Below are 10,519 nucleotides of genomic sequence, written 5' to 3' on the forward strand. Positions count from 1 at the left end.
AATCAAACTTATCAAACTAGAATTCCACATTACTACGAAGTACCCATATCGGTTTTTGAAGCAATCGTCATCAATTACAAGAAATTCGCATTCAATAATGGTGGTATAACTTTGATTCAAGAAATTCATACAGTTTAGGGATTGTGAAAGAAAGGTCATCTTTCTTCTTTTATTAACTTTTAGTCTCAGTCACAAATCAATCGTAAGGTCATCGTTCTACTTTAATCTTCCTTATTTCGATCTTGAGCCTCCAACTTCTCACTGCAGATCTGTTCTAATAGCGAACAAAAGACGTGGAGGGGAGAAGCAGCTACTACTTGTGATATCTCAGATGCCGAGATATTGACCAGTCAAGGTCGAGATATTGACTAGTTAACACTCATGGATGTAAAATATGCCGGTTGGGGCATATTACCGACAACTGGAAATGTGAGGCATAATCCCAAGATTACAATGAGTTTTGGGGCATATCAGTGTTGGCGTTTTGATGGATTTAGATTCAAAAAGAATTTATGCAGCAAGAGCTATACGTACTTCACATTTTTCTTGGTGTCCTCTTTTTCTATCTACTGATAGCTGTGAAATTGTTGAGATACGCGATGTGGAGGTAGATTTTCCACCTGATTCAACTCCAGATTCTGTTGGGGGAAGTAAAGAATTAGTTGGTCATTTTGGGTTAATTAACCTAACTTCACAAACTAGTGGCAATAATTTTTGGAACTGTGACGACAACAACAAGTTTAAGCAAGCTTTTAAAGAGTAGTATACCTCATTCTATTCAAAAGAAAACGAAAATCATCTCTTTCGTTTTTGGTTATGGAAAATCGCCACAGGCTCCGTATGATATAGATATGTTTCATCTCAACCGAATAGAAATTGCAGAGAAGAAATTGGTAGTCACTACGAACTACAGTTCTTTCGCAAAATCAGCACAAACTACACTTAGTACGTGGTACAAAAATAGAAGACTGTTCGTAACCTCGGTTTCTCATTTGCATGTAACCAACGTACATGTTTATCAGAACATCATAGTTCTTTTGCCACATGCCGGATTGACTTCTAAAGTGACAAGAACGACACCCTTTCCTTTCACTTTTAAGGGAGATGCTAACAGAAACTTGGATTTCAGCATTACAGTTGCTACATTGGATTATCTGCACTGCGTAATTATGGAAGACAGTCAACTAAGCATAAATGGTGTTGTGACAGGGGTATTATCCGATCATAGACCTCCAAAATTGAGAGATATGGATGTTTCTAAACATAACACTAAGACTGTCACATTTGTGCCTACAGGGAGTAACACTCAAAAGTCTTTCTATACAACAAACTTTGTCACCAATGTACCGAGTAATGCGAGTAATCTGTTAATGCCGTGGAGGTTCAAATTTTTTGGTACATGGATAAGTGTTCATAATGAATCTACAGGCCAGTACAAATGCCATACAGAGCTCAAGAAAATTGCCATCGTGTTACAGAGGATAAAAGATTTTGCAGAACGGAAAACTGACGGCTTGACCAGCTTGGAAGTAATTATTTATCCAGTTTCTCAGAGTGAGTTTGTGAGCAGTACTACTGAAATATTGGAGCAGCAAATGGTGAACCCTTTGGCTATATCTTCCAGTGCAATGCCATCATGGTGCAGTCAACTAATGGCTCAGTATCCCTTCTTATTTAATTTTGGAACAAGGAACAAGTACTTCTTATGGACCACATTTTGTTCTCGACTAGTTCATTCTCATTCGTCGTTAACATCATCCAGTAAAAACACAAGTCCTAGTACGGATGGGCGCTTATATGGGGATAACTTTCCTCCAAAATGGTTTCGAATTCATCGCTCCGACATCCTCAGCTCTGCTGCGCAAGTAACACCTGTAGCGGAATACAAGGAAGAGGTTGGTACATGTCTGGGTCCAACACTAGAATTCTATACCTGGGTCAGCCAATTTCAGCAACTAGGCATGTATCCTAGTGACGGATTCGATCTATTGCAAAGTCTTTTGACCAATATACGTGTCTCATTGGAGTTAAAGAGTTTAGTTAAGAGAACTGCACACTACAATGATGCTTTGATATATGAAGATCAGAGTGACTATGATTTCTCTTACACGATAGTTCATAAAATTGAACTTGAGAAATGTAAGGAGAAGTCACAGTTTAGTAGTTCTCTGTTTTCGAAGTTTGGAAGTAATCAAGCAGCTCTATTCAATTTCGCAATTCCAGCTAAATTTGACAACTATTAAGAGAGGAAAAAAAGTGATTTTTGGTTTCTTCCTACCATCTAGTATTGCCGATGACGGCGAACACCAAGTTTTGTTATCTTCCGTCATAGCCACTATGGAAATTTTTAAGAGCCTGGGAATTGTTAGTGACCATGACGCAAAAGGCGAGAAAGTATTTCTAGAATTTTTAAACTTAGATAATGGGTATAAAATTTTACAAATAGAGAAAATTCTTGGAGAAACTAATTTTGTTAAGGCGCTGGTTGATGAGTGCTAAAAAGTGCATATTTCTATATATTTTTCTTGGCATTTAACTCATCCTTTGTGCATTAATTCTACATTTTATCCCATATTCTGTATTTTCGTTGTTTTCAAGAATAAATACTTTTCTTAATTAATTTTGCATTTTTAGGTACTAAATAAAGCCTGGTTAACTCACGAAGAGCAAAGGAACGACAAAGACTCTCGCTAGGAGGAAGCGAAGAATGATGTTTGCAAGAGCCGGATCAACTAGAAGTGGGCTTGAAGAGGAAGAATTGTTCTTAAAGAAGATATGGGCTTGGCATACCCAAGGCCCAAAACCCTTACCCAAATCCATTTCCATTATCCATACTCATTTCCATGAGAGCCGTCAGATTGGATCCATCTTGTCATCCAACGGTCGCCTCATCATTGTTCATCAAAATCCGAAGCTCCTGTCAAACACCATAGTACCTAACTCCATCTGAAGCCGTCAATTTTGTTGTATCTCATAATCCAACGGTCGCTACATACCTCTCCATCGTAGCCGTTCGATTCAATCTATATGGGATCATCCAACGCTCTTTACTCGATGTTCATCAAAGTTCGCTATCCCCGCTTCACACCCTAGCAACCGAACACCTACACCCCAAACAAACAGACCCTAATCTCATTATCCATCGAGCTCTCTTCTCCCCAAATTCTCTGCAACAGCCATCCCCCAACAGACCTGCAACTTCTTCCACCTTCATCTCGAACACCACCACTACCACCTTCCCCCGACAAACTCAGTATTCCATCACCACCCTTGTCTCTTCCTTTCTCGTCTGTAGCATCGAGTCCTGATGCTACAAACTCGACAGTGAGAGAAGCTAGGGTTCACAGAAGTCTAGGGCTAGGCCAACAGCGCAACAAGAGCTAGAGGAGGAGCAGAAGAACATCAAGAAGCATGAGTCGAAGCCAATTTACACATGGGTATGTCGAATTTGATTTTCCCCAAAAGTTAGGGTTTGCAAATTTAGGGTTTTGTGAAATTAGGGATTTTGTTGTAAACTATAAATAGGAACTGATGTAGGATGTTAAAAGGGTTCTTGGGTCATCCGAGATACCCCCTAATTGGGTTAATCTCATTTTTCAATCCAATGCATATCTTCTTCTTATCCACTGTTAATGTCTGTTGTGTTAGTGTTCACTGTTTTGTTAATGTTTAAGTTTCAAGTATGTTCTGTCATGTGTAGTTAACTTTCTTGTGCTATTTCATTATGTTCTAAATTACTGGTGCTAAAGTTGAGATGAAATTTAATTCCTATTAGGTGGTAAAATATTAGGAAGGAATTCTTGTAGTGATCAGTTGCCTAGGGAAGTGATGAACTTAGTATGTAATATCACCTGTGATTGAGTGTGCCTTAAACAGACACTCAATGCTAGGGGTGATTGAGTAACTTAGCTCATTAACTTTCCACAAATGCATACCCTGGACTAAGGAAGGCATGAACCTCCCCCTTTTTCCATTAGGGACAAGAATATGAACTAGAATTGCTACTATCTAGCTAGGTATAAGATGGATTCAAGACCTTAGTGTTTTACTTCTTTGTCACTGTTTTACTTAGAGAACTCACTGCTCATTGCTCACTGTTATTCATTGCCTTTGCTTCTTTGGCTCACTGCCACTGTCACTTACTGTCACTGCTTAGCTTAGGAAACTTCATAACACCCCAAGTCCCTGTGGAATGACCCTGTTCTTGCACACAAGCTACAACTGACCCTGTGCACTTGCAGGTATAACATGTAGGCTGCTTCATTGTCTTATTTTCACATCTATATAAGCCTACCACTGGTCGAGAAGATCTCTAAGTTGATGCAAATACGTAAGTCTAGTAATGATTGGCAATGTGTGCCACTTTTCCTAGCTATAACAAATCATTTACTTGGAGTGGAGTATCTTAGGCTACTGATCTTTTTAATGATTAGAGCCCTGAGAGTCAGGGTAGCTTGGATCAATTATTTTGACATGTGTACTGACACAATTCCTTTTGGCGGACAAAATATAAGTGTTGTTGAATCAGTTTATACCGACAAGAGATGGTTAGATGACATCATATTCTTTTCACCACCTACTGCTGCACCGTCGGTTGAGACACTCCTAGATGATGCAATTGACGTTAGACGTTACGACAAAATTAGAAGACTTGTTTGGTCGATTTTATCTCAAGACAGAAATGTAGTGAATGAATCAAAGGAGTTATTCAATTTCTTGGACCAGCAGAGGAAAGAGTCAAGGTTGTGCATTCCATGGTATAGCTCAGAAGTTGGGAGATACCCGTACTCATTGTGGCACTTTTTGGCATGATTTTCATGACCACCACTAATGAAGTGACTTTTGTGTTTGATCGTGGTAAGTTTTTAAGAGAATTATATGGAGAATACAAGATAGCCGCATTCGTTGTGCCGTGATGTATTTCCAGAATTTCAGGCTTGAGGACAAGCCATTTTTCGAGAAGGGTGGGATGTTGCGGTACCAACACCTATTCATATTAGTTTACTTATTTAGATTCTCCATATTAGTTCCCTTGTTTAGTTTAAACTCTATAGTTAGCATTACTTGTTTCACAAGTATACGTAATTATAAATACAACTCATGAGCTTTGTAAAAAACATAAGAAATTAATACAAAAACTCTTCTTCAATCTTCTTCCAATCTTCTTCTCTTCTTAATCTTCTCAGTTCTCTTAATTCTTGTGGCTAACTCCCAATTCAAAGGGTATTTATCCGGGTTCTATACCTATTAAGTAGTTAGTCTTTGTGTTTTGGTCTAGATACCTAACATATACCTTTTGCAAAGATGGGAAGAAGAAGATTTTGATTCCCTCCAAATCTGTTGCAGTCTACAAAGAACACAGTGATGGTAAAACCAGTGCGTTAGTAGCTTCTATTGTTAAGTCTCTACATTCTCATAAACTAAGCTCTCATGAAGTCTCTAAGCCAGATGTAATCATTCCAAGAAAGGTGCAACCATTACTTTGTCAGTACAAAGCTTTGTTTCCAGATGAATTGCCAATCTCATTACCTCCATTAAGAGATTTACAACACTAAATCGATTTCATCCCAGGATCTTCTTTACCCAACGTGGCTCATTATCTTTTAAGTCCTACTGAACATGAAATTCTTCAAGGACAGGTGAATGAATTTCTCCAAAAAGGTCTTATCAGGCTAAGTAAGAGCCCTTGTTCAAGTCCAGCGTTTTTAGTAAGCAAAAACGACGGTGGCTGGAGGATGTGCATCGATTGCAGAGCCATTAATAAGATTACTATTCCTTATAGATTTCCTATTCCTAGGCTTGATGACATGATTGATATGTTAGTTGGTGCAAAGGTTTTCACTAAACTTGACTTGAGAAGCGGATATCATCGGATTCGCATCCGTACTGGAGATGAGTGGAAAACAACTTTTAAGACTCGAGGAGGAGTATATGAATGGGTAGTAATGCTTTTTGGATTGTCAAATGCCTCCAGTACCTTCATGCACTTAATGAATCAGGTTCTACAACCATTTTTTGGACATTTTGTTATTTTCTATTTCGACGATATCTTAATTTACAGCCGTAATGAAGATGAACATCTTATATATCTTTAAAAGGTTCTGGAAGTACTTGCTAGTAATATGCTATATGAAAATCTGAAGAAGTGTACATTTCTTTCTAATAAGGTCACCTTCTTAGGTTATGTTATTTCTGATGCTGGTATTGCAGTTGATGAGACAAAAGTGAAGGCAATTAAAGAATGGCCTACACCAACGTGTCTTAAGGATGTTAGAAGTTTCCATGGTCAGGCATCGTTTTATAGACGTTTTATGAAGAACTTTAGCTCAATTGCTGCTGGTCTCACAGATTTCTTAAAGGGAGAAATTTTTTTCTGGACTGAAGAAGCAGACAATAGTTTCAATACTCTTAAAGAAAAATTGTGCACCACACTTGTTATTGATATTCCTGATTTTAACAAGACTTTTGAGATTGATTGTGATGCTTCAGTGATTGTCATTGGTGTTGTTTTATCTCAAGAGGGACATCCAGTTGCATATCATAGTGAGAAGAATTCTGATACAAGAAAGAAATGGTCTACATATGAACTTGAATTAATTTCTTTAGTTCAAGCTTTGAAGCAGTGACATCCTTATCTTGTTCATAAAGAATTTGTAGTCAATACGGATCATCAAGTTTTAAAATATCTTCAAACATCACCAAAGGTGAATAGAATGCATGATAGGTGGCTATCTAATATCAATCAATACACATTTTCTATTCGACATAAAAGTGAGAAACTAAATATAGTAGTTGATGCTTTAAGTAGACGTACTCATCTACTTGTTACTCTTAATAACGAGAGTGTAGCCTTTGATTTTATCAAGGAAGTCTATCCGTTGATGAAGATTTTAAGCTTATTTGGGAAAGATGTGGAACCACAGGTGGTGATACCAATGGTTTCTTAATTCAAGATGGTTTTGTTTTTAAGGATAATCGACTTTGTATTCCTCAAGGTTCTTTGCGTCTCCATTTAATGCAAGAATTACATGGAAGTGGTCTTGGTGGACATTTTGATAAAGATAAGACAATTGCTTTAGTTAAGGAGAGATTTTTCTGGCCTTCTTTGAAGAGGGATGTGCAAAAGTTTGTTCAGAAATGCATGGTCTGCCAGCGTTTGAAAGGTACGATTCAAAACATTGGTCTCTATACTCCTCCCCCAATTCATGAAGCTCCTTGGGTTGATGTTAGTATGGATTTCATATTAGGATTACCTCGTACAGCTAAGGGCCATGATTCTGTTATGGTTGTTGTGGATAGATATTCCAAAATGGCTCATTTTGTTGTATGTAAAAAAACAACAGATGCGTCTAATGTAGCTTACTTATTCTTCAAGGAAGTAGTACGTCTACATGGTGTGCCTAAGACTATAACTTCTAACAGGGATACTAAATTTTTGAGCTACTTCTGGAAATCTCTTTGGATGAGACTTGGGACTAAGTTGCAGTATAGTACTACTGCTTATCCACAAACTGATGGTCAAACAGAGGTTGTTAATCATTCATTTGGGAACTTGATAAGAGCAAAGATAGCTGACAATAAAGAAAAACAATTGGATATTTTACTACCTCACATGGAATTTGCATTGAATACTTCAGTTAATAGATCCACAGGAAAGACTCCATTTGAGATTGTTTATTCAAAAGTACCAAATCATGTACTTGATTTAGTGGTTCTACCAAAGATTTCGAAAGCTAATGTTCAAGCTGATAAGATGTTAGAAAAAGCTGCTCAAATTCATCAAGAAGTGAAGACCAAACTTGAAGTTTCTAATGCCAAATATAAAGAAACAGCAGATCAACACATGAGACTTAAAATTTTTCAAGAGGGAGATTTGGTTATGATTCATCTTCGAAAAGAACGTTTCCCTACAGCTACATACAACAAAACTAAGATGAAGAAATATGGTCCTTTCAAAATTTGAAAAAGATCAGTGATAATGCTTATATAATTGATCTTCCTTCAAACTGGAACATCTCTAACATTTTCAATGTTCAAGAGATTTTTACTTTTCATGGAGACGTTTGAGCAACACTCGAGGACGAGTTCTTTTAAGAGGGAAGGACAGATGTAGAACATCTTCACTAGTTCTTCTAGAATCTTCTTAACTTGAATATCAAGTTAAGCACTTCCTGTTTTTAGTCTTTTGTTATTTCTTCTTTTAGAGTTTATCTATTTTTAGTCTCTAGTTTACGCCTATATATACATGCTTGTTTTCGTTTCTTAAGAACACATTATTAATATTATCAGAATATCAATTCAAATCTCTGTTTCAGAGAAACCTATCTTCCACTTTTATTTCAACTTATCAAGTTATCTTCGTCCCTTCGCATCCCTTTTCTTCCTTCGCATCCCCTACAACCTCTGAGTTGTATTCTTCCTAACAAGTTCTACATTACTATGCTAGCAATGTTGACAATAAAAATGCCACCGAAATGTTCCAGCAAGCTAATGCTGAACTAAAAAGGAAACACAAGCCAAGAGGGAATCACAAGCCAATAGGAATGTTGAACTAAAGAGGGATCGTACCCATGGTGGTGGTAGTGGTCGTGAAAATGCTAAACAGGGCCGTGCTAGTTTATTTCTTTATGTGTTATACAAATGGTTTTTTAAGATTTCTGGGACACATGTTTTCTTATTTTGGACAAATGTTGGATTTCTAGTTGTTGAATGAATGGTTTGTTTAGCTATGTTAAGTTTCAATCATTCCGCAGGCAGGGTCTTGAGTGAATGTTTTGTTAAGTTACAGTGCCGACTAAACTAGGGCCGGCAAGGTTGTGAACTGGCAGACTGCCGGCCCTGACAGTAGAAATGGTGCAGTTACCAGGGTCGGCAAGGTAAGAAAATTAACACCTTGACGACTAACCTTTAGTCGGTAAACTAATGAACAGATACTTTGTCGACTATATGCTGCATAATATGACCTTCTCCTGTGTTACAAAAATCATAAAGTCAGCAGGGTAAGAAATTACGACCCTCCCGAGTAAAGGTTAGTCGGAAATCTAATGAACATATACTTTGCCGACTAAATGCAGCATAATATGGCCTTCTCCTGTGTTACAAAAATCATAAAGTCGGCAGGGTAAGAAAATGACTACCCTTCCGACTAACACTTATTCGGCATTGTATTAAACAAATACCTTTCCGACCATATACCGCATAATATGACCTCCTGTGTTTGAAAATTGTTATCGCTGGCAGGGTAAGAAAATTAAGACCCTGCCGACGGTGTGTTAGTCAGCATATTGGTGAAACAGAAACCAAGTCAGCGAGTTCAAAATTCATTTTTTTGTAAATACAACTGCATTGATTAACTACCATAACAGCCAAATTTGTGCACCATCCTATAAATACACTAGTTCTCCCTAAAAATCAACACACACCTAGTTCCATACATTCTCCAAAGCTCATATCATCATATACTCTTTCTAACTCTCCCAATACCTCTACATACAAAGCAATGAAATCATTTGATTCAAATGAAGACTTATCCATCGCCAAACCATGGTACACGAAAACTCGAGTTAGACATCAGTCCTCCGTAAGGGTAGATTCTGAAACCTTTTGGGCAAGGGTATACAACAAATATAGGCAAGAGTTTGGGAAACCTAATAGAAGAAGTGTTCAACAAATCCATGATAGGCACCTAGTCATAGAAAATGCGATACTTTCTTATTTAGCTATCCAACAACGAATTTTTAATGCTACCCACTTAACTTGTCCATTGAACAATTTGTAAGTATTTTGTGGTTTATGTTACGTAAAACCTATACTTTTGGTCTATTAAACACCACTAACTAAGTATGTTTGTGTTTTGTTTTTGTAGCATGAAGTCGTGAAAGCGCACTACTTGGAGGAAAAGGGGGAATCATTCGCATTTGATGCAAGCTATCACTTCATGGTATCCAAAATTCTGGAGTATGCCCCGGAGATGATGGAGGGTGAATCGGACTCGGATTCCTCCGACGAAGATTGATGGTTTTAGAAATTTTTGTGTAGGTTTTTGATGGGTCGGATAACCGACTTTGCTTTACCGCAAGTGCACGGTGTCCAAATTGTAGACAACAACAAATGTGGTTCGTTCCCACGAGGAGTGTATACTAATACAACTAATTTTCTAATCAAAATCAATTCAAGACGGAGTTTTATCGATTTTATACAAGAAATCACCATATAAATTGGACGCAAATTAAATTATCAAAGTGACAAACAAGATGAGAAAAAGGTTAAAAATCCAGAAATCAGTCATAGGCTAAGTTTTACTTATGTTCTTTCGCAAGAGTCTCTATTTAACTTATGTAAAGTTGCAACACCTGGCTACTTAAACATGGAAGATATGTCGGTAAGAATTCTTGAATAATCGACTAAAGACCGTTTGATCTCGACCTAAAAATATAATCCCTAATCACTATGTATAGATGGCATACAAAGTAAAAGAGTATTCATAAATCTAATATCAATCAGGTCATAATGGGATTGT

This window comes from Papaver somniferum, chromosome 1 (genome assembly GCF_003573695.1).
Source record: "Papaver somniferum cultivar HN1 chromosome 1, ASM357369v1, whole genome shotgun sequence".
NCBI classification, from domain to species: Eukaryota; Viridiplantae; Streptophyta; class Magnoliopsida; order Ranunculales; family Papaveraceae; genus Papaver; species Papaver somniferum.